Source organism: Ursus maritimus, unplaced genomic scaffold (genome assembly GCF_017311325.1).
Source record: "Ursus maritimus isolate PB19 unplaced genomic scaffold, ASM1731132v1 scaffold_3, whole genome shotgun sequence".
In the NCBI taxonomy this organism is placed as follows: domain Eukaryota; kingdom Metazoa; phylum Chordata; class Mammalia; order Carnivora; family Ursidae; genus Ursus; species Ursus maritimus.
Window position 1 is genome coordinate 21,240,446 of NW_024425563.1, and position 22,744 is coordinate 21,263,189.

At 41.6% G+C, this 22,744-nt stretch overlaps 1 long non-coding RNA gene across 16 annotated transcripts in view; it reads left to right on the top strand.

The window, feature by feature from the left end:
• The window catches only part of LOC121105805, a 222,099-nt gene that overhangs the window by 25,173 nt on the left and 174,182 nt on the right, over positions 1-22,744 (top strand). For 11 of the 16 annotated variants that reach the window (XR_005838489.1, XR_005838501.1, XR_005838494.1 and 8 more), the window contains one exon: positions 6,523-6,617. The exons of the other annotated variants lie outside the window; for them this stretch is intronic. This is a non-coding gene — a long non-coding RNA (uncharacterized LOC121105805). The remainder of the gene's footprint in view (positions 1-6,522; positions 6,618-22,744) is intronic. 16 annotated transcript variants of the gene reach the window in all.

Here is a 22,744-nt window from a genome sequence, read left to right on the forward strand (position 1 = left end):
GTAAAAAAGAGAATTTATAAATATATAGCCATATAATATCTCTGGAAGGATAAAAAAATGGACCGTAACATTTCATGCCTCGAAGAGAAGGAAGCAGGCAGCTGGAGGATAGGGAGATGTTCTCCCCTTTTTTACTTTTGAAGTTTGAACTATTTGAAATTCACAAATAAGTAGTAAGAGAAGCAAGCTGGACTTACATGTTGATACTACTGTTAGCTTTGTAGTGTGTAGGGTAATGCTTCTCTTTACGTCCTGAAGAAATTTGGAGAATGAGACCTGAAACAAAGAGGATGGAGGAAAATTTTTATCTTTCCAGTTTTGAAGGGAAATCTGCTGTTGTGCCACTTAATGGGACAGGATGTTTCATGACGCAGGAAGGCATGTTTTCAGAAGCTGCTGGTGCAGAGAAGAGGGTCTTGGGTGGGGTCTGATATCCAGGGAGTCTGCCTTGCACAGAGGAGAGTGCAAAGGAAGATAGAGAGTAGAGGTTTGTATATCCCTTTTGGAGTAAAGGAGACTATTTCTTTTCTTTAAGAATGAGGAACCGGAAGATAATTTTGTAGTTTGTTCCAGTAGAAAAGTACAGAAGATGGCAAAAGGGGCTCCGAATTTTCATTGCATATATATATATATATATATATATATATATATATATATATATATATATATATATATATATATATATGCTAGCTCTGATGATAAAAGATAAGTGTGTTTAAAAAGCTGCTAAGAGAAAATGAGCGTTTAGGAGTAATGTCTGGCTTTCTTCTTGATTTGTTTTAAAAGACAGATTCTTAAAGATTATAAGAAGGTTAAAAGAACCTTATTGAGTAAATAGCAGAAATCTTTATTACTAGTAAATTATTTCCATTTGACAGCAATTTGATTATTTCGTGTAATGATTTTTATATAATTACATAGTGAACTTGTGTGATGTTTATCCTTAAAAAACAACTTTTTCGCAGTGTTTTGAATCAGGTTGCATGAAAGGTTAAAATTAATTTCGGAGTTAAGGCAGCCGCTGTTTATTCTCTGTTGTTGTATGATTAACACAAAGTTATTGATTAGTACTTAGTTCCTTTTCTTTTGAAGGCCAGTGTTTATTAATCAGCGAGTGTTGAATTGCTCCCAGTGTCCATTAAGGATCCTGTGGTTAATAGAGACAGATAGACTGCCCTTGATAGATGCTTCTGGAAAGTTAACATTTCAACAGTGGTAGTTAAATTCCCGTCAGGGAGGGAAGCCGCTGATTGCCGGGGACAGGCCTTCCGAGAGGAGAGAAACTCCGCACTGTTGAATCAGGCACCGAGGATGCGACTTTGCAGGTGAAGAAACCTGATTTTACGAGTTCATTCAGAGTCCATGAGGATTGTGAGACTGAATGATGCCGGCTAGCTAAGCTGAGCAAGCTTACGGGAGACTGGACACCCCCCTGTGCTGATTTGCAGTGGGAGATGTACTGTGGCCAGCCTTAGACTTGTTGAAAGGATAACCTTTGGATTGTAACTTTACTTGGTGAACATAGAAATAAGATGGGGACAAATTGAATATCTTCAACTGATACTTCCATCAAGTCATTGGAATTTGATGGAGGACTTTTTTCACCCCAGGGGCTAGTCTGCTTAAAAACTGGGACCTACAGTTCGAGCTTCTTTACTACAGTGTGGTGCTGGATAAACGGGAAGAATTCTTTTCCAGTTCCCCTGCTAATCAGTTACCAAAGGCCCCATTGCGTTATGGGGATATGTTCCAGTACAATGGGACATCATAGTAGTAGTAATAACGAGTGCTTAGCATGTGTGGGGCATTTTGCTATGTTTTTCTCCTGTTATTCCCTTAATCCCTTAATAGCCCTAGGAAATAGGTACTATTATCATTCCCACTTTATAGATGAGAAAATCAAAGTTTAGGAAAGCTTAGGGCTTAGAGCCCCACTTCTAAGCCAGGTAGACTGACTCTAGAGAAGCTTATGATTTAGGCACACGTGAAAGAATTTCTTTTGCACGTTTCAGCTTCTTTCCGCCTGTGTTTTCCTTAGAATATGGCGTGGTCATTTTGAGACAACCTTATCTCTCTTATCTGTCAAATGAACACTTAGGAAATACAGTTTCTGTGAAAGTGTTTAAGCAGTAACTCTTAGGGAAGGTTTTTTGTTTTTGTTTTTTTTTGAAGAATGCTGATCTTGATCTACTTACGATACTTTTGAGTAGTTTCATTTAGAGAATGGACCATTAAAAATTAAAAAGTTTGCAAAAAAAACCCAAAGATAATGCAAAGAACAGCTATTTTTAGATTCACCTATTAACATTTCCCTGTTTACATTTGTGCAAATTTTTTTGCTCTCTATATTTATTAGTATATGTGTGCTACACATGTGTTTTTCCTGAGTCATTTGGGGTGTTACATATTATGTGGCACTTTATCTCTAAATATTTCAATGGACATTTCCTAAGAATAGAGATTTTTTGCTTACAGACAGTTACTGCTTCATAAATTTATATTGTTAAAATATTATCGAATCTGCTAATGCATATTGCAATTTTATCAGTTGTCCTAATAAGGACTTTTATAACAATTTTTTCTATGGTATGAGATCCAGGCTAGGGTTGTATATCCTGTTTCGTTGTTATATCTGTTTAATATCCTTTCATCTGGAATATTTTCACAGTTTGTCTTTTATCAGATTGACATTTTTGAAGAATATTAATTATACCTGTCCTTTTTTTTTTTTCTTTTTTAAATAATAGAAATTTCCTCATTTTGTTTGTCTGATGTTTCCTCATCTTTAGAATCAGGTTATGCATGATGGGCCAGAACTTACTTTTTCCCCTCCTTAATAAGTTTATCCTTTTTCAAAATAAGGAGATTAACACTCATATAATAATATTATCTAAGTATAGACCTTCGTCAGACTCCGTCAATTATTCCCAAAATGTCTTTAGAGTAAGAAAATACCAGATCGGATGTCACATTTAGTCTTATTTTATCTGGAACAGTTTCTCAGTCTGAATTCCATGGCACAAACATTTCTGAGGAGGATTTAGCCAGTTGTTTCTAGAATGTCCTTCAGTGTTGGTTTGTTTGAAGTTCCCTCACGGTTAGACTCAGGTTTTGCACTGTTGGCAGCAGTGCTGCACGAGGGACATTGTGTTCCTCTCAGTGCGTCCTGTTTGGAGTCACACGAAGTCTCTTTGCCCCACAGCTGGCGATCTTAATTTTGATCACTCGGTCAAGGTTCGGTCTGCCAGGTCTGCCCCCCGCGTAATGTTGCTCTTTCCCCCTTTACAGACAGTAACTATCTTGTGGAGTGATGTTTTTAGTTCATGTCCTGATGACTCAAACTTTGACTCACAGGCTTTAGAATCCTTGGGTGATTCTTGCCTGAATCGGCTACTCTTACGAAGTTTGCCCAGCGGCGATCTGAAATGCCCATCATTCCCTCTTCATTTACTTACTGGTTTTCTCCCACAAAGAAGAGTGTTTCCTTAGCTCTTATTTATTTATTCGTATTGATTCATGGATTTGTGCTTGATCCTTTTTTTTTATTATCGTTACTGATTTTCACGCTCAAATTGTCCTCGATTTGGCCAGTGGGAGCCCCCTGAGGCTGGCTCCTGTGCCTGGTGACACGTCCCCATCATTGTGACACATCCTTACTTTGGGGTGCTGAAGAGTCCTCCTCGTGAACTCTTCTGTGCCTGAGCCCTGGAAGTAAGTGGTCACTTCTCCATGCTTCTTGTATGAGAATGCCCGTGTCTCCAGAGCCTCGCCAAGAGTGACTTTTTCTAACTGTTTAACTTTTGCCAAGCTGGTGGGTGAGAAATAGCAACTCAAGTGTAGTTTTAATTTCTATTTATGAGTGAAATTGAACATCTTTTCATATGTTTAAGGGGTATATGTGTGTATGTGTGTGTGTATTCATGTTTTTTGTCCATGTTTCTCTCCTAAGTTACTAGTATTTACTTCTTCAATTTTAAGAGTTCTTTATATATTATGAATGTTATCTCTTCACCTGTGATATGATGCAAATATTTTCTCTCATTTTATCTATTGCCTTTGGTTCATGATGGTTCTTTTTCTTGCCATGCAGATTTTATTAAAAATTTTCATGTAATCACATTATTAATCTTTTCCTGTACTTTTCCTGATTTTGGGTCCCAGTTAGCATGCTTTTCCTCATATCAGAGTTAGAGAAGATTCACCATTTTTTCCCTTCTACTACTTGTATAGCTTCAGTGTTTTACAGTTAGATCCTTGATTCATTTGGAGTCTATTTTTGTGTATGGTATGAAGTATGAATCTAATTTTATCTTTTTCCAGATGGCTAACCAATTGTTTTAACCATTTATTAAAAGTCAGTTTTTGCCCCAGTGATTTTTATATGCTCCGTTTTTTTTTTTTTTGTTTGTTTGTTTTAATCATACAATACTAAAGTTCCATCTGTACTTGGGTCTGTTTTTGACTTTCTGTATTACCACACTGGTTTGTCTGTCTACTCTTGGGCCAGCAACACACTTTTCATTATAGAGTCTTTAGAGTGTAATTTAATGTCTGGAAGAATTAACCCTCTGCTCTAGCATTTTAGTGTTTTCCTGACTGTTCTTGTACATGTATTTTTAATATGAAGTTCAGTTTCAGTTGCTAGCTTCATTAAAAAGAATTGTTGGTAGAGGATTGCATTAAATTTATAAATTAATTTACAGCAACTTGACATTTATGCCAAAATAAGAAATGTCTTTTTTTTTTTTTAAAGATTTTATTTATTTATTTGAGAGAGAGAGCATGAGCGGGGGAGAGGCAGCGGGAGAAGCAGATTCCCTTCTGAGCAGGGAGCTTGCCTCCAGGCTCGATCCCAGAACCCCGGGATCATGACCTGATTAGCCCAAGGCAGACGCTTAACCGACCGAGCCACCCAGGTGCCCAAAGAAGTTTTTTTTGTTTTTGTTGTTGTTTTTTAAGTAGTCTCCACAACTAGTGTGGAGTCCAGCGTGGGGCTTGAACTCACGACCACGGGATTGAGACCTGAGATGAGATCGAGATGCTTAACTGACTGAGCCACCCAGGCACCCCTAAACAAAATGTTCTGTTCTATGTCAGCATTAATGTGGGGAATATAAAGACAGCAAAGCTATGATTTCTACCTTAAATAACTTAAATATTGTTTTGGAAGTCAGGTGTATGCTTATTTATATGTGTTAAAAAATAGAAACATTTCTTTGGTAGGTGGACTTGGAATTGAACCTAAAAGAAGTGTTGAATTTAGTAGAGAGACTCAAGGACATTTCAAGTGGGCACTGCTCAGGCGAAAGTAGGAGCAAGGTCTTGCCATGTCACATGAGGTCAGTGAGCTCACTGGCCTCCGGCTGAAGCATCGTGTTTGTATTGAAAAGTAAAGCGGGGGCGGTCAGTGGAAGGCCTTGAGCAGCCAGGGTTTGGATTTGTTTCACTCAGCAGCGAGGGCCTCCTGAATTAGTAATAATCTATTGCCGTGTAACAAATTACCCCTAACGTTAGTGGCTTAGGACCCCAGTGCACATTTATTATCTCTTAACAGAGTGTGCACCTGGGACTTGGGAACAGGAAGCACTGTTGCTGTCTTCCACTCCTTAGAAGCGAGCCAGTAAATTCAGCCCACGTTTGTGGGGGGAGGGTGGCTAGATTCCATGCTTTAAGGAGAGGAGTGTCAGGGAATCTGGGAACACACTTTAAGCCTGTGTTGTGAAGAAGAGGGGCAGTGGTGGTACGATTTTGAAAAGGAAAAAGACCACGGTCTCTGGTATTTGGTGGCAGATGAAGAAGGGGAGGAATCGCACGCAGGTAGATCAGAGTGAAGTAATCCAGCAGTTAGGTACAGGTGAGGGGGAAGGAGGGCACCTCGGAGGGATGCAGCAGTACAAGGGAGAAGAAGGTGGGAGTCACGGTGGCCCCGGGCTTTCAGAGCTGCGGAAAGATCCCATGCAGTAACCGGAAAGAGAAGCCAGTTTTAAGGGGATTAGGGTCCTTGTTTGGTTTTAGACACTCAAGGGGAAATTCCTAAGCAGTTGAGAGTTGATAGAACCAGGGCTCATGTTGAAACGTCCAGCCGAAGGGGGGAGAGTTCATATCTGTCACCCCAGACGTGATGGTTGAATTTCTCAAGGGATGAGGACGCAGGGAGGCCAGAGCGCGGGGACCCAGCCCCGGGGAAGCCCCGGCTCAGGGCACGGGTCCGCAGGAGGAGCCGGCTCTGCAGCGTCAGAGCCAGAGGCGAGCCAGCTGTGTTCCTGGCAGCGGTGAAAACAGTTGGAGGGTCAGGAGTTTCAGATGAAGCCGAATCTGAAGAGAATGATGTTTGAAATGAATGCATTTGCCTGCGAGATTTTTAGAGGTGACAGCAGTTTAAGTGGAGTAGAACAATTTTGGAAATTGGATTATAGCGTTTAATTCGATGATTAACTTTTTAAAAAGTGCTTGAGGTGGGAGGATGAGTGGCTGGCTTGCCTTTAGATTTTGAGATCTTCCCTCCTTCTTGCCTCCGTTTAGCACCACCAAGCCTCCCTGGAATGGTACTTCCCAGATCTTGGATTGAGGGATGAAGTAGGATTTCACCTCACTTGTTCTCAGAGAATCTTTTAACTGTAAGTGAAGTCAGCTTACTTTATCCTTCTTTTACTTCACCTCCTGCTTTTAACTATTCTCACCTGTGCTCTTCCCCGTCTCCCTTCCTTGCCCTTCCTTCTCCTTGCCCTGGTATGTGTGACTTTCAGGATCAGGTCCCAGACTGGGGGTCACCCACTTTCCCCCTCCCTTACCCCCCAACTTCAAGGGCGATTCTACTATACTCATGTTTCGTTAACTCAACTTTGCAGGGATGCAGTTAATGCCTACGAGGTATGATTAAAATTAGTAATTGACAAATGTCAGTACTAAATGGAAAAGGATTTCCTGTTCCTCGATACTATGTGTCTGTACATGTGTATAATCAGTTTCCAAGTTAGGAAAATAAGGGTTGATAAAATGGAGCAAAAACATGAAAATATTCTTATAGTTACTTTACGCGACATAGTATATCTCAAGATTTCTGTAAAGGATTTGAGATTAAATGGACCAAGAAATTGCATAGTGGAACACTGACAAAGCCAGAAAAAGTAAATCTGAGTTTTCTCTGCTACATGATATGATGATTATTATTTTCATTTTTTTTTTCCTGATAGGGCTGTTTTTCTTTTAAGAAAAACTTTGGTTTCACTAAAGACTTCAAGAAGCTAAACAGAATAGCAATAACAAGTATCATTTCAAATCAAAGAGTAGACATTTTTGCTGTGAAAAAAGGACTATTATTGATAAGTTCTTTTTAGCAAAAAAGATAGGATTGCTCTCCATCACGTCATCTTTGAATAAATAGGGCAGCGTTGAGTCATGCAGCCTAGTTCTGCAGAATGCATAGAAGGTGAGCGTGGGAGAGATGATGGGGAGTGGGGGACACTGAGCCCGAGTCCCAGGAGTGAGGGGTAGTCTGAGAGACACTGGTGTGGACAGCACGGGTAACAAGTGGCTGTTGAAGGAGGCATGAACAGAGAAGCATTCCCGTGAAGGTTCTTTTGTGACATTTTTTTTTTTAAGATTTTATTTTTGGGGCACCTGGGTGGCTTAGTCGGTTAAGCATCTGCCTTCGGCTCAGGTCATGATCTCAGGGTTCTCGGATCGAGCCTGGAGTCAGGCTCCCTGCTCAGTGGGAAGCCTGCTTCTCCCTCTCCCTCTGTGTGTACTCTCTCAAATAAATAAATAAAATCTTAAAAAAATAAGATTTTATTTTTAAGTAATCTCTACACCCAAGGTGGGGCTCAAACTTACAACCCCCGAGATCAAGAGTCGCATGTTCCACTGACTGAGGCAGCCAGCGCCCCTCGTGAATTTTATTACATTATTAAGCTTTCCCTGTGTGTCAGTGGGTATGAGAGAGAGAGGGTCAGGAGAAAAAAAGGGAGTGAAGAGGGGCTGTCAAGATTGAGATTGTGTTGTCTTCACAGTTAAAGGTCTGGCTATATTTGCAATATGTCATGACTCTTACTACTTGTGCTTGGGCAGTTGTCAAAAAGTTAATGTGGGTAATTGGTCTAGTTTCCTTTTCCTGTCTCCCACCCATCCTATCCCCTCCTCTTTCCCTTATCTTCTCTGAAACTCCTTTCAGGCGCCCTCACTCCTAGAAGCTTCCTCCAGTGGCTGCTTCCATTCCCAGTGCCCCCCACTGGCTGGGCTAATTCTCCGTCTCCAGAATGTCTTGGGAATCCCTCCACCACTCGGCTTCTACAGCATGTTATGTGCGTGTCTGTTGATGTGTTTGTTTTCCTTACTAGACTGTGAGCTCCTTAGTGGGAGAGGTCAAGTCTCATTCATCTGTGTATCCCCCCATCTAATAAATGTTAGTTGAACGGACAGAGGAAAGATTTTCCCATGACTTGTCAATAGACTCAGCACGGTCCATCAGTGTGGCAGTGACGTCACTGAGCTTTGAGGGTTGGGAGACCCGTGACCTTGGAGATAGACCACCTGAGCCTTAAATCAGGGTGGACTGAAAAATAAGTGAGGTGGAGTTCCTGATGTAGGGGTGGTCCGCCGAGAAGGTTTCAGGGAGGGCTGGGAGCAGGAAACAAATTATGCGATGCTGTGTGGGGGGTGCCCCGGGAGAGGCCTCAGGTGCAGGCTGCTCTGGAAACGTGTCATTAACTCCACCTGGGGAGGTCCTGGCGAGACTGGCATTTGACTCGAGTCTTGGAGTATGTAGTTGCTCACCGTGTGGAAAAGCAGGGGCGCGTGCCGAGCGGTGGAGGTATAGCCTCATTCTCCGAGGAGTTAAGGGAACCGTGAGGGTCCTGGGAGTTGGGGAAGGGGAACGTGGTGGGGAGTGAGGTAGGAGGAGCCATGTGTGTAATGCTAGTGTAGCTGGCCTTCACCCTGTTGGCTGTGGGGAGCCAGGGAAGGTTTTAAAATCGGAAGAATGGCACAGATGCACGTTTTTATTTTATTTTTATTTTTATTTAATTTTACTTTTTTAAGTAGGCTCCATTCCTAGCATGGAGCCCAACACAGTGCTTGAACTCATGACCCTGAGATCGAGACCTGAGCTGAGATCAAGAGTTGGCCACTTAACTGACTGAACCCCCAGGCACTCCCAGATTCACATTTTAGAAAAATGCCTGGCAGCAGTGTGAAAATTGGCCTGGAAGGGAAGAACTAAAGCGAATACACTGGTTAGGAAACAGGTGCAGCAGTCCGGATGCGTGGGATAAAGGGCCCGGATTAAGGCGTTGCGGCAGAGATGTGGAGAGAAGACAAGGAACCTGTGGTCTGGGATGAGGGGGGGAGGGGTTGTGAGATCGACTGGAGCTACATTCATGGAAGAACAGACAGTGGTTGTAGATTTTTTTAATCATCTAGCCATTGACTAGGAGAGTGGAAAGGAAGCCTTGGGCTTGGGTTTGGACATTTGAGAATGGGGCATCTAAATGGTGGTAACCAGCAGACCATTAGAAATGTGACTCTCAAGTTCAGGAGCAAAAGACATGGAGCGTGGAGTCACACGTGTGAAAGGGTGTGATTACAAAGAGAGAGCTAGCTGAGCAGTGAGGGAAGGCCGAGCACAGGACCTGGGACAACCCAGCATTTAAAGGGTGTACTCAGGAGAAGACCATCTAAGAACAGATTCAGAAAGGGGCGTCGCCAACATCAGATGCCACCAAGAGGTCAGGTTGGGATAAGAAGTAAAATGAGGCCATAGGGTCTGACCAAGTCAGGTTCTCAATGAGAAAAATTGTAATACTGGCATTAAAACTTCGTTCCAATGACTTAAGTGCAGTGGGTCTTAATGAGTAGGGAAAATGAATATAGACCACCTTTAAAAAAATTAAAATAGGCGGCAGATTACAGATAAAGGGCAGAGGGAAGGTTTTTATTTTAGGATAAGGTAGTGTAAGTATACTACGATGGTGTGAATGTGTGCACACATGCTTGGAACAGCCATTGTAGGAATGGAGAAAAAGCTCACCAGGTCATGGCATGTTGCCCAGCAGTGAGGGCCTGGCTGGAGTGGAAAACAAGTTATTCTACCAAATGGTAGAGTAACCTGACTTTTCTTCCGTGGCAGTCTCTTTATCCTGGGAGCTGGAACAAGTAAACTACAACATGATTATTTAGTCGCTTAACCGACTGAGCCACCCAGGTGTCCCTATTGTAAGGTTTTTAAAAAAGTAACAATTCTTTGTTTGTGTGTGGTAAAATATACGTAAGACCTACTATTTTAAACATTAAAAAATTTACCACTTGTGAAATGTGCAGTTCTGTTAACATGAAGTACATTCACACTATTAGGCATCAATCCCCACTGTCCATCTCCAGAACCTTTTTCATCAATCCCCAGCTGCAGCTCTGTGCCAGTTAAACGCCACATCCCTTGGGGCACCTGGGTGGCTCAGTCGGTTAAGTGTCTGCCTTCGGTTCAGATCGTGATCTCAGGGTCCTGGGGTTGAGTCCCATATAGGGCTCCCCACTCAGCAAGGAGCCTGCTTCTCCCTCGCCCTTGTCTGCCGCTCCCCCTGCCTGTGCTCTCTCTCTCTGTCAAATAAGCACATAAACTATTTAAAAAAAATAAACACCAAATCCCCATTTGCTCCCCCTCCCGCCCCAGCCTTTGGCAAACGCCATTCTACTTTCCGTCTCTTGGAATTTGACTACTCTAGAAACCTAGTACAAGAGGAATCATACAATAGTTTTCCTTTTGTGATTGGCTTCCCTTAGCATCACGTCTTCCAGCTTTATCCGTGTCGTAGCCTATGTCAGAATTTCCTTCACTATTCTTAAAATGTGATTTGAAAACACCGTGTTTTCTAGAATACAACTGTTCCACAACCACTGTAAGGTCTCAAGCTGTGCCACGTTCGTGTTCCACAGGAAAGGGAGGTGGAAGAAAGGAGTTCACATTTATTACCTCCGTCCCATTTACCAGGTGTCAGGTGCTGCATTGCTTGCAGATGCTTCGTTCGACTCATTCGGTCTTCACGACCACGCTGTGAGGGGATATTACTGTTCCTCTCGTTCTACAGCTGAAGGAGTGGAATTTCAGAAAGCTTAAAGTAGCTTGCGGAAGGTCCCACAGCTGGCAGGGGGATTCAAATCCTGGTCATCCCGATACAGACTCCATGCTCGTTTTACGACCCTTCAGTTCTCTGTGTGGTACTGTAACTCAGTATACTCTTCTGAGGGAGTCCAGTCTCTTTCCTCTGCACATAATGAAGATGTGCTTTTTAAGGTTTTCCTGGTGTTCAGCAAATGTTCGAGGCTCCTCAGGAACACTTAAGTGTTCCTGTTTTGTATCGAAGCTTTTAAGAACAGAATCAAGCATTTTCCAAAAGTGAAGAATTCCTTGTGTAACTAACTGAGTTCCTATAGTGACTGATTTAACATTGGTCTGGTGTATTTGTCCAACTTGGACTTCATCTGAGGTAGTTGATAGCACTAAGTTGGTAGATTTATAGCATAGATTCCTGAAGGAAAAATATTTTTATTGACTGAATTTATGTTTCAATCCTAATCGCAAATAGGAGAGGAGAAAAATTTAAAAATGAAAAATACATAACTGTTCATTTTCAAGGATCTCACAAAGCAAAATATTATTCAAGTAATCTGACTGCAGTATTTAAAGCCAAAAGCCACAATCTGATACGTGCCTTGCTGAAGGGTTTTTTTTTTTTAACCTATTAATGTTTCTCTGAATTCTTGAATCTTCTATCCTGTGCCAGTGAAAGACATTTTTCTTTAAAGATCCAAGCAATGACAGTGACATATCAAGGCTGTTGGAGTGGATGATCCTGATTAAGTTAAAAAAAAAAAAAGTCATTTACAGAATAATTATTTCCAGAACTGGAACCTTCATGGAAGTAAGCCAGTGGGTTTTGGTGTTGTTGGAAGGCTGTGTACTTACCTCTGCATCTTCGTTCCCTGTTTTGCTTTGAAAGCTTTGGGAACACCGCTGAGTTTTTGAGTTTCTTCTGCATTCCGTGACTGATTGATTGTTAGATCCAAAGTCCGAAGTTTGTGTTGACTTTAGAAAGTCATGCTCTGAAGCCCCTTTTTGGAATGAGTTTAAAGAAGGAAGAGTATCAAAAGCCAGGTTCAGTCTTACAGTGGAAGCTTGGAAAAGGTTAAGTGGTTCTCTGGGACCATTAGAGTAGATCACATTACCTTCTAAAGTAATGATGAAAACAGGAGTAAATTGGAAGAACTGTAAGACACCCTAAATTCTTCCTTCAGGCAAATAAAGCCAAATCATCCAGGATAGATCATTGTTTCTCTCCATTTTGTTTTTTATTTTTCCTTGAAGATTGACAGAATGAGAAATTTCACAACCCCCGACAGTGGTTAACATTTAAGTGTTTTTGTATCCAGGTGATTAGGAAATGCAGAATCTTTTCTGTTACATCAAACTCTGCATAAAATTTAAAAGCAACTAATTAAAGTCTGTAGTGAAAAATTTCTCATCGTTAAAAGTCATGGACCAAGAGTGCATTTGCCTGCCTCAAGTTGGGGACTTAAACTATAATCAGATGTTCATGCCGTATCATTTTATTCAAATGTAAAGGAAAGAACAATGTTCCAGATACGGAGCAAAGGTATTTTTAAAGTATGCAATGTGTGTGTGACTCTTGCTGAGTCAGGTGAGTGGGTGATGCCGGGCAGGGTTGTAGTGAAAACTGACTTCTGGCAAGGACCGAGAACCCGTGCCACACACAGCAGGCATGGGGCCGAGGATATGCTCAAGGAGAAGGAAGCCTCTGGAAGGGGGTCCCCGGGGTGGTTAGCTGGTGGGTCCAGTGGCTGAGGAGAAAGCTTTGACCCAAAAGGACTAGATCTGGGCCTAGAGGCTAATGGCCTTGCTCTAGAGTTCACCCTACGCCTGGGAGAGGTACAGGGGAGAGGTACAACAGGACTGACTCCAAGGAATTGCTGGGCGGAGGCAAAATACAATCATGGAAGGCCTAGGAGAGTCCTTTAAAAAAAAAAAAAAAAGATTATTTATTTATTTATTTGAGAGAGAGAGGGGAAGGGGAGGAGCAGAGGGAGAATGTGAAGCAGACTCTGTGCTGAGTGTGGAGCCTGATGTGGGGCTTGATCTCATGACCCTGAGATCAATACCTGAGCCCAGATCAAGAGTCAGACCCTTAACCGACTGAGCCACCCAGGCGCCCCTAGGAGAATCCTTCTAATGGTCACGCTGTCTGACACTCTCTCTCTCTCTCTCTCTCTCAAAAAAATAAAATCTTAAAAGAAAAGTTCTAGACCTACTATGACATTTTTTGTGATTGCTCTGTTGTGGAGTTGGAATCCTAAGGACCAGGACAGGTTTGAGGTACAGAGGTTAGTTACATGGCTCTAGTTTAATTATCCTCTGGTTTTTGTCTTTGTGGTCTGCATTGCTGTTAAATTTTATGAAACTTAGTAGCGTAGTAGCGTTTTCTCTTGTTTAAACTGGAGCAAAAATCATTCTTTGCTCTCAGGCAACATGTCAACTAACTTTCTCACTTGGAATATATTTAGTCGGCAGATGACTGTTGGCACGTACTAAATACGAGTGCACTGCATGCTTCAGGTAGATAACAAGATGCATCAGAGGAAGACCTGCTTTTCGGGTTGTGTGATCTAATGGGACAAATGATGGGTTCCTCAGACCCAGCGTAGGTTCAGATCCTGGTGCTGACATGTACCAGAAGCTACTCAGTCTCTCTAAGGCTTCCAGGGTTGAACAGCTAGTCTGTATCAACACCAGGATCCCTGTAAAGGTCCCTATCTCGTAGGAGTGCTGGAGGCCTACAGAAATAGTGGCTGGAGAGGGTTTAGAACGTAGGAAGTCCTCTGTAAACGCTGGAGCATGGGTGGGTGGATAGATGCTGCCCCATGGCCCCAGGGCATTATGACTTTGCTGGAGGTTCAGTGTTAGAGACATGACTTGGGGAGTTACATGTATGGAAGCAGTCACTGAGACTGTATGACACTGAACGGCATCGCCAGAGGCAAACACAGGAAACGATGGGACAGAACACAGAAGCTTATTTTATTTTACTTTTTTTTGCGGAAGTAGACTGGCGATTATATTTCTTATTTTCTTTGATGTTCTGTTTGTATTACTTTGTGATAACTCAGATGTTAAAGGCATTGAATCAGACTACTATCAATATGAAGATAACTCATCAATTTTTTTAATATATAGTGATTGAGCCTGTTACGTACGCCTGTCGTGGATCCTAGCACTAGATCTGGTTTATCAGTACTGAAAGTGAAACAGCTAAGGAGCCATCTTGGCGGTTGGCTCTCATACTCAGGAGTGTGGCTGACTATTCAAGATAGGTGGTTATAAATGTTTGAGGGTTTTCAGGCAAAATGAATGAAACTACTAAATAATAAAGAAGAGGTGGAGTTGGATTTCTTAGCTCTTTTGCTCAGACAATGTGATCTCAATTTATGTTAATATCTCTAAATATTTAATATCACTGATTGCCCTGTGATGTGCCTTATTCTTTAAAAAAAGTTATGTAATACTTGGTCCATGTAAAAGGTTATATAATTCTGTAAATTAATGGAACATTATCAATACTTTGAAGCTAGCGTGTGAAGAGGAGCTTAAATTGTTTACTGCACTGTTCCCAGTTCACTGAAGGTACATTGGTCAGTCATTACATATTTCTTGAATGCCACCTCTGTGTCTCCTGCCAGCTGTCTGATATTGGGCCTGGGGCCCTTGTGGGTCAGTAGGTCCAATATTTGGGAAAAAGAGCTGAACCACGAACCAGCAGGGTGTGAGGACAAGCTGTAACCTGCAGTGTCCGTGTCTGTCACATATCAACCAAGTAGAGAATCAGGGTTTCAGACAGTGACTGCTGTGTAGTTCCCCCTTCCAGATCTCAGTAAAATCCCCCTTTCGGGCACCTCTGACCTAGTGACATTGATGGAAGGGGATCCCACCTTAACCAGCTTGCTCCAGTACAAGCCATCACATGTTCTGGTGCTTATTATTGGATGGTAAACAAGAGAGGCATTCACAATTATTTCTGCCTAGAAAATATCAGAATAGTTATTTAAGACGTCATGATAGCGTAAAAATAAATTTAACTTGATCCTATCATTGTTTTCTTTTCCATTAAACTGTATCTTTATTTTTAAAGCCATGAAATAAGACAGGAGTAATATAATCTCACCTTCTTTTGTTAAAAGAAAGTATTCTTTTAACTTGATAAATAAAATGGATCTCATGCTAAAAAAAATTTTTTTAATTACCCAATACAGTGCCATCTAGTGATAAATAATTTACTTCCCGGTTATTGAAAATAGTCCACTACAGCATTTTACTTCTTAATACATCAAGAGCTTCACTTTTAATTATGCCTAACTCATAAGATATATTATAGGGGACTATTTCTAAATAAATCAGATAGTCATAAATAATTAAAAAGAACTAGAAAAGGAAAAAAAAGAGCTAGAAAAGATTTTTTTATCCTTAGAATTATTTCTGCATCTACATATGTAGTGAGTCATAGTTTGTTCATTTACTGGCTACTGTTTGGATCCAGGAGGGAAATGAATTTTTAGTGTATGGAAAGAATAGAGTTATTTTAGAAATGTGATGAAGCAGAATGAACATGGGTTTTAAAATCAGGCAGGCAAGGATTTGTCTTCTTGGTCTTGTTTTTCTTATGATCTGGCAGGCAGGGCGCTTATAACTTCATATGCATTGAATTACTGAATATTCTCCAAAACCAGAAGAGCCATTTCACAAATGAGGAAACCAGGCTCACAGAATAGTTAAGTTTAGGGTGCTTATCTCGTTGCTTTTTGGTTATTTGTGTGTTTCTCTAGTACAGAGTGACCCTTTGCAGGGAAGCTCTTAGTCCTGTGTGTTTTCCCAGCCAGAAGAACATGTTTATACATCTCCAATTCAGCGGGTGAATATTGGATTTTTTTTTCTTCCATGCATGAAAACGCAATAGCCACAGTGAAAACAATAGAAAATTAAGTTGCTCAGATAAAACAGTGTTTTCTCTATCTTTTATTCAAATGGAAAAACAACATAATTTTAGAACAAGTATTACACAGTCGGAAACCCTCACTCTAGTGTCTCACCTTGGCCACTTTTTTAATTTTAATTTCAGTTCTACATGCCTGGAATTCAGAGAGGCCAGGAGTTCTACAAGGCTTGTTACAAAAGCGCCACCCGGGTCCCAGCTCCTGGGAGTTCAGCTCTGAGACCTGATTCTCCTGTTATTCGCCTCCAAATCTCTGAATGCGTGTTGCTTTCCCGGTTTTTAATTTTTCATTCGTAGGCATTACCTTTGACTTCTCATGATAGAAGAAGAGAACTTACCTTTCTTTTGCACCTCACCCTAGGTGCGGAGCTCTCCTCCCTTCTCATTACATAGTTAAATTTTGAATAATAATCAGTGTTTACATTAATTATGACTATGAAAACATGATTTGCAGCTGAGGCTTAAAACCCATGAAAGTTTTCCCTGGTGTTAATAATTGTGCATTTTGGAAAAGAGGGTGTTGTTCGTTTGCATAGCTTTTTATGTATTTATCACTTAGTCATTTCTAAACTCTTCTCCAGGTATCTAAATATAGTTAGGATATGTGACCTTGAGCCAGTTGTTTAGCTCTTCTGATGAAATACTTTGTCATTCGTAGAGTGAAGTGTCCACATGACACGAAGACTCGTATCTCTGTAACTTTTTGGTTCCATGAAAGGAGATGTGGGTATTTTGTGCAGATCTCATCATTAGTGGGCAGCATTGCCTCCCCCCTCCCGCCCCAGCTGGTGGTCTTTTCTCAGGTTAGCTGGAGCATCTCTGCGGCCTCCGAGGGGGCCCTGGGACTCAGGGTCTGGCTGGACGTGGAGCCCCCATTTGTGTGTGACCAAGACTAATGATCAGCAAGAGCTCCTCAAGTATGCATGATAAGCTGAGAAATACTGTCATTCCAGTCAGAAGATCAGAGACTCTCTGATTAGGGAGACTTACCTGAGTCTTTCGACAGGTGGAAGCGCTGGTTATTTTTTATAGTGAATAGTCGTGGAGAAGCAGAGTGGGTCCATAAAGTTCCCAGGGGTGAAATAGGACTACATGGCATAGAAGATATGAGCAAACAACAATTCAAATCTTGTTTGGGACAAACAAAAATAAAACAGAGAGAAACTCTGGCAGTATAGCTCCTCACGGATTGTTCTAGAAAATAATATTGGACACATAAACATGAACGATCTAATGACTCTTAGCTTGGTAGGTATTTTGTTCACCTCAGTTATGGACTTGGTGTGGTTGTGGATAGTGTTGAGATGTTATTTTGAGGTATGTCCTTATTACCATATATGAATGTGGAAGAAAAACTAGAGGAGAGAATGAGTTTATACTATCTTAATAGAGTTTGGCACAGAAGCTGTCATTCTAGACAACAAGCGCTAGGAGGCCACAGAGACTTTGATTCTGATGGACGAGCTTGAGTCATGCATCTTTCCTGTCGGAGTTGAAAAAGAAACCCAGGGTAAAAAGCCCTCTTGAAATGCTGTCAAAACTTATGGTTCAGGATCAGATAAACTAGATTAAAACTGCATTCTCCTATTTTTCATAATGCGGTAACGAATGAATCTAACATATGACATGGTTTGTAAGTAAAATGACATACGTATACTCACATAAAACCACCACTTTTAAAAACTGTGCTTCTGGTTTTTAGTTCTTGGACCTTCGGATCTCTGTCCCCCGATTACCTTATGCCTGGATGAGTTCAGTAGCTTCCTAATTGATCACACTTTCTGTCTCATTTTCCTGCAGTCCGTTCTGCTCATTGAAAATGAAGGTTTGTATCAAAAATAGTTTTGGTCCCTTGTGTTCTCTCATGAGAAACCTTTGGTGGTTCATGGTCACACCGTATTTCAAATCCAAGCCCATTTGTTCATTCGTTCATTCCGCAAATACATATGAGTACCTTTGGTACAACAAGACAGAGCCTCAGGGGTTCTGCCCTCCTGGGCTTTATGTTTGCCCAGGCGTTTTCTGTGTGTTCGCCGCGGTCTGTCTTATAGCTGAACAAGGATGGCTTTTCTCGCCTAAACTTTTACCTTTGTGCCTTTAAACATGAATCAGCCTCTCTGTCATTTCATAATTCTCATCTTTGAGGACTGCTCTGCATATTCAAAACCTGATCTCTCTCAGTGGCTCCGATCTCCCAGCCCTTGGGGTACTTAGTTCATTCTATACTAGTTGCACTTATTTTTAGTTTTTTTGTGTATTAAAATTTAAGTATTTAAATATGTACGTGCGGTTGCTTAAGAATGAGGTGGTCTTTTACTTCTTTTTATTTGCTGTAAGAACGTAATATTCTAAAAAAGGGAATATTGCCTTAATGACTGTAGCACATGCCACTGGTTGCTTTCCTCCTCTGCTCTGGAACCTCGACTTCATTAAAAAGTCTTGGCATGTCCGCGTGCCTTGGGGATGGTGGGCTGGGCCCCACCTCTGGCCGCCGGGAAGCTCCATTCCTGCCCGCTGATTAGTTTGAGTGGAAGCACGGAACCTGGTTCTGGCCCACAGGAGCTTCGGGAAAGGGTTTCCTCTCCGGGAAGATCCTGCCCGCTGTGGGCCACACTCCAGCCGTCTTACAGGCCCCGGCGAGCACCAGTGGTCACAGGAAGGATGGAGGAGCACAAAGACAGAGGGGGCTGTGCCCCTGCCTGGCATGATTGAGCCTTCCTCCCTTGGGGTTTCTTGCTGTGTGAAGGTTGGTTCGGGATTCTCTCTCCCTTTCAGATGAAGGCGTTGGGCTGACTCCTCGTCCTTCAGGTCTCAGTTGGCTTCCTTGGGTATCAGTACCGCCCTGGACTGCACGCTCCGTGAGGGCAGGAACGGTCTCTTGTTCACAGCGGTGTCCTTAGGAACTAGCCTAGGGCCTGGGGCCTGATAGTTTTTAGTATCTTCTTTATTTGTATTTTCCTGAAAGTAGACCCAGGAGACAGGGACAGATCGTTACCTCGGGAGACTCCGACTTTATAACCCCTGGAATATCTCTACGGCCCTGGCTTTGTCACCCTCTGAGATGTGCACGCAGTCCTCAAGGGAGGTATATCTCTTACTGACCGTTCAGTCACCCTTTCAGTTCTGAGGCTTGTCCCTTAATCCAGGTCTCCGTGAAATTTGCCCAGAAAGCTCTAAGTGTGCAGGTGTATAAAAATACTCGCTTCCTGACTGTGACACACAATTTGTTACAAATTGAAAGAGTACATCGAGCCCCGTGATCCCAACTGGGGCAGGGATTGAGGGCTTTGGTGGTATGACGGGGGGAAGTGTAGCAGAACGATCTGGGGGAATTTCTTAAATAAATTATATGGTTTCCACTCCCAGATTCTGACCTCCTCCTGTTACTGTCCAATTCCTTAGGAGTTTGGTTTTTGTGTGGCCCAAAAGGTGAGATCCTGCCCTGTGTTTGAGTCCCTTCTGTAGCCTTTCCTATTAAAGTTCGTAGTAGAACCATTTTGTCTTGACATCTCATCCCAAAGCTGCTGTGTCATTGTTTACGTCCAGTCCTCCTGATTCTTCAGTTTTGTGCTTACTTACATGGATTTGGTGGGATCTGCTAAAGGAGGTTTCTTTTTTGTTTTTCTTTTTAAAATTAAAATCTTGCCTTTTTAAAGAGAGGGTTTGAGTCAACTCCATGGCAAAAATACATAAAATGAAATAGCGTATCAACAGAAAATCCGAACTAAGAAAAAAGTTACAAATATGTTGACTTACTTTAATTCAGATTTGGTTCTGTTTTTTTTTTTATTTGTTGCCTAGTGCAGAATGGCAAATATCAATTATATTTATGATTCTTAACATTTTTTTTTTCAAGATTTTATTTATTTATTTGACAGAGATAGAGACAGCCAGCGAGAGAGGGAACACAAGCAGGGGGAGTGGGAGAGGAAGAAGCAGGCTCATAGCAGAGGAGCCTGATGTGGGGCTCGATCCCAGAACGCCGGGATCACGCCCTGAGCTGAAGGCAGACGCTTAACCGCTGTGCCACCCAGGCGCCCCCAGATTCTTAACATTTTTAAGTCACAGACCCTTCTGATGAAATCTGTGGATCTTTTTCTGAGAAGAGTGAACACACACACAAACGCAACTTTGCTGCAATTTGGGGCCCATCCTTCCCCCACTGAGGGTCCATGGAACCTTGTGTTATCGGAGACAAAACATACCCTTTTCTTAGAAAGGAAGAAAATGTTCTTAGTATTAGGTTCTAAAAAAGACTATTTCCATAATAAAATATTTCAAGCATATAGAAAAATAGACTAAACTACCATCAGGTTTGTAATACTTGTTCTAGTTCTTTTTTCCCCTAAGTAGTAAAATATCATACCAAGATAGATTTTTGTTCAGCATTTTTTTGTTTCATTCTCTTCCTTTTGTCCTTAGTAGTAGAAACCACTATCCTGAAGTTAGTGTGCAACATTTCTTTCTTTTTTTTTAAAGATTTTATTTATTTATTTGACAAAGAGACAGCCAGCGAGAGAGGGAACACAGGCAGGGGGAGTGGGAGAGGAAGAAGCAGGCTCCCAGCGGAGGAGCCTGATGTGGGGCTCGATCCCAGGACCCTGGGATCACGCCCTGAGCCGAAGGCAGACGCTTAACGACTGAGCCACCCAGGTGCCCCAGTGTGCAGCATTTCAACACATATTTTATACTTTTACTACCTTTGTATAGCTCTGTGGTGCTATATATATATACTATGTATATACTGTGTGTATACTATATATTGTATATATATTGTATACTATATAATATATATTGTATATTATATATAATATATATACAGCATTATTTTATATGATTTCAAACTTAAACATTTTACTGTCTGTAGTTTTCTGCAGCTTTGTCTAACATTTTTTTTTTTTTTGCGGTAAAAGTCATATAACATGAGCTCTTACCTCTTAACAAATTTCTAAGTGCACAGTACCTTATTGTTAACTGTAAGCACAGTGTTGTGCAGTGGATCTCTAGAACGTGATCCACTAGATCTCTAGTGGATCTCTAGAACGTCTTCATCTTGGGTGACTCGATCTCTTTACTCACTGCACAGCAGCTCCCCATTTCTCCCTCCCCCCAGCCCTGGCATCTGCCCTTCTCCTTTCTGTTCCTGTGAGTTTGACTGCGTTTATGTAAGTGGTATCGTGCAATAGCTGTCCTTCTGTGACTGGCTTGTTTCAGTTAGCAGAATGTCCTCAAGGTTCGTCTGTGCTGCGTATGACAGGATTCCCTTCTTTTTGTGGCTGAATAATACTCCCTTGTGGGTATAGACCTCATTTTCTTTATCTGTTCATCCACCGATGGACATTTAGGTTGTTTCCACCTCTTGGCTGTTACGAATAGTGCTTCAGTGGACATGGGAGTGCAGGTATCTGTACAGATTCTCATTTTAATTCTTTTGAATAAATATCCAGAGTGGAGATGGCTGGATTGCATGGTAGTTCTATTGATAATTTTTTGAGGTACTGCCATACTGTTTTCCACCGTGACTGCATCATTTTCCATTCCCACCAGCAGTGCACGAGGGTTCAGTTTCTCCACATACTTGCCGTCACTTGCTGTTTTCTGTTGTTTTGTTAATGGCTGTCCTCACAGGGGTGAGGTAGTACCTCATTGTGGTTTTATTTACATTTCCCTCATGAGTAATGATGTTGAGCATCTGTTTACTTACCTGTTGGCCATTTGTAGGTCTTCTTTGGGGAGAAGTGTATTCAAGTCCTTTGCCCATTTTTTAATCAAGTGATACTTGATATTTTGCTATTGAACTGCGGAAGTTCCTTATATATTTTGGATATTAACCCCTTATCAGATACGTATTTGCAAATATTTTCTCCCATTCCGTGGGTTGTGTGTCACTCGATTATTTCTTTTGCTTTGCAGAAGCTAATTTTTTAAAGAGTTTTGCACACTAACTCACCTTTTTTTTTTTTTTTAAGATTTTATTGATTTACTTGAGAGAGCGTGAGCATGAGCGGGGTGGGGGTGGTAGGGGCAGAGGGAGAAGGAGAAGCAGACTCACCACTGAGCAGGAAGCCCAGCTACGGGCTCCACCCCAGGACTCTGGGTTCATGACTTGAACCAAAGGCAGACGCTTAACCAACTGAGCCAGTCAGGCACCTCGCTAATTTTTTTTTTTTTTTAACATTTATCCGTCTTTGATAATGTGGCTGTGTTTAATTTTTCTAAATACATGTAGTATTTCATTATAAGACGGTATCACCATATGCTTATCCGCTCTCCCATTAATTCATGTTTGAGCTGTTTACACTTTGTTGCTATTACAGGCAGTGCTAACAAACATTCTTACGTATACCTCCTGATGTACATGTGCTCGTTTCTCTACGGAACGTAGTCAGGAGGGGAGTTGCTTGTAGACATGAGCGTCTTCGCCTTTATTCTTGCCAAATTGCTCTCTGAAGTGGTTGAGTCAGTTCAGTTTTCTATCATTATCGTATCCCATTTTGCCAGTCTGGTGTGAAATGGTATCTTACTGTAGTGTTAAATTGCATTGTACTGAGTTTGGACATCTGATGTTTATTTTCCACTCAGATTTTCTATTCTGTTAATTGGCTGTCCACTTTTTTTTTTTTCCCGACTCATTGTTTGTGTTTGCTTATTGGTTTGTAAGAGTTCTTCATGTATTCTGCACATTAACACTCTGC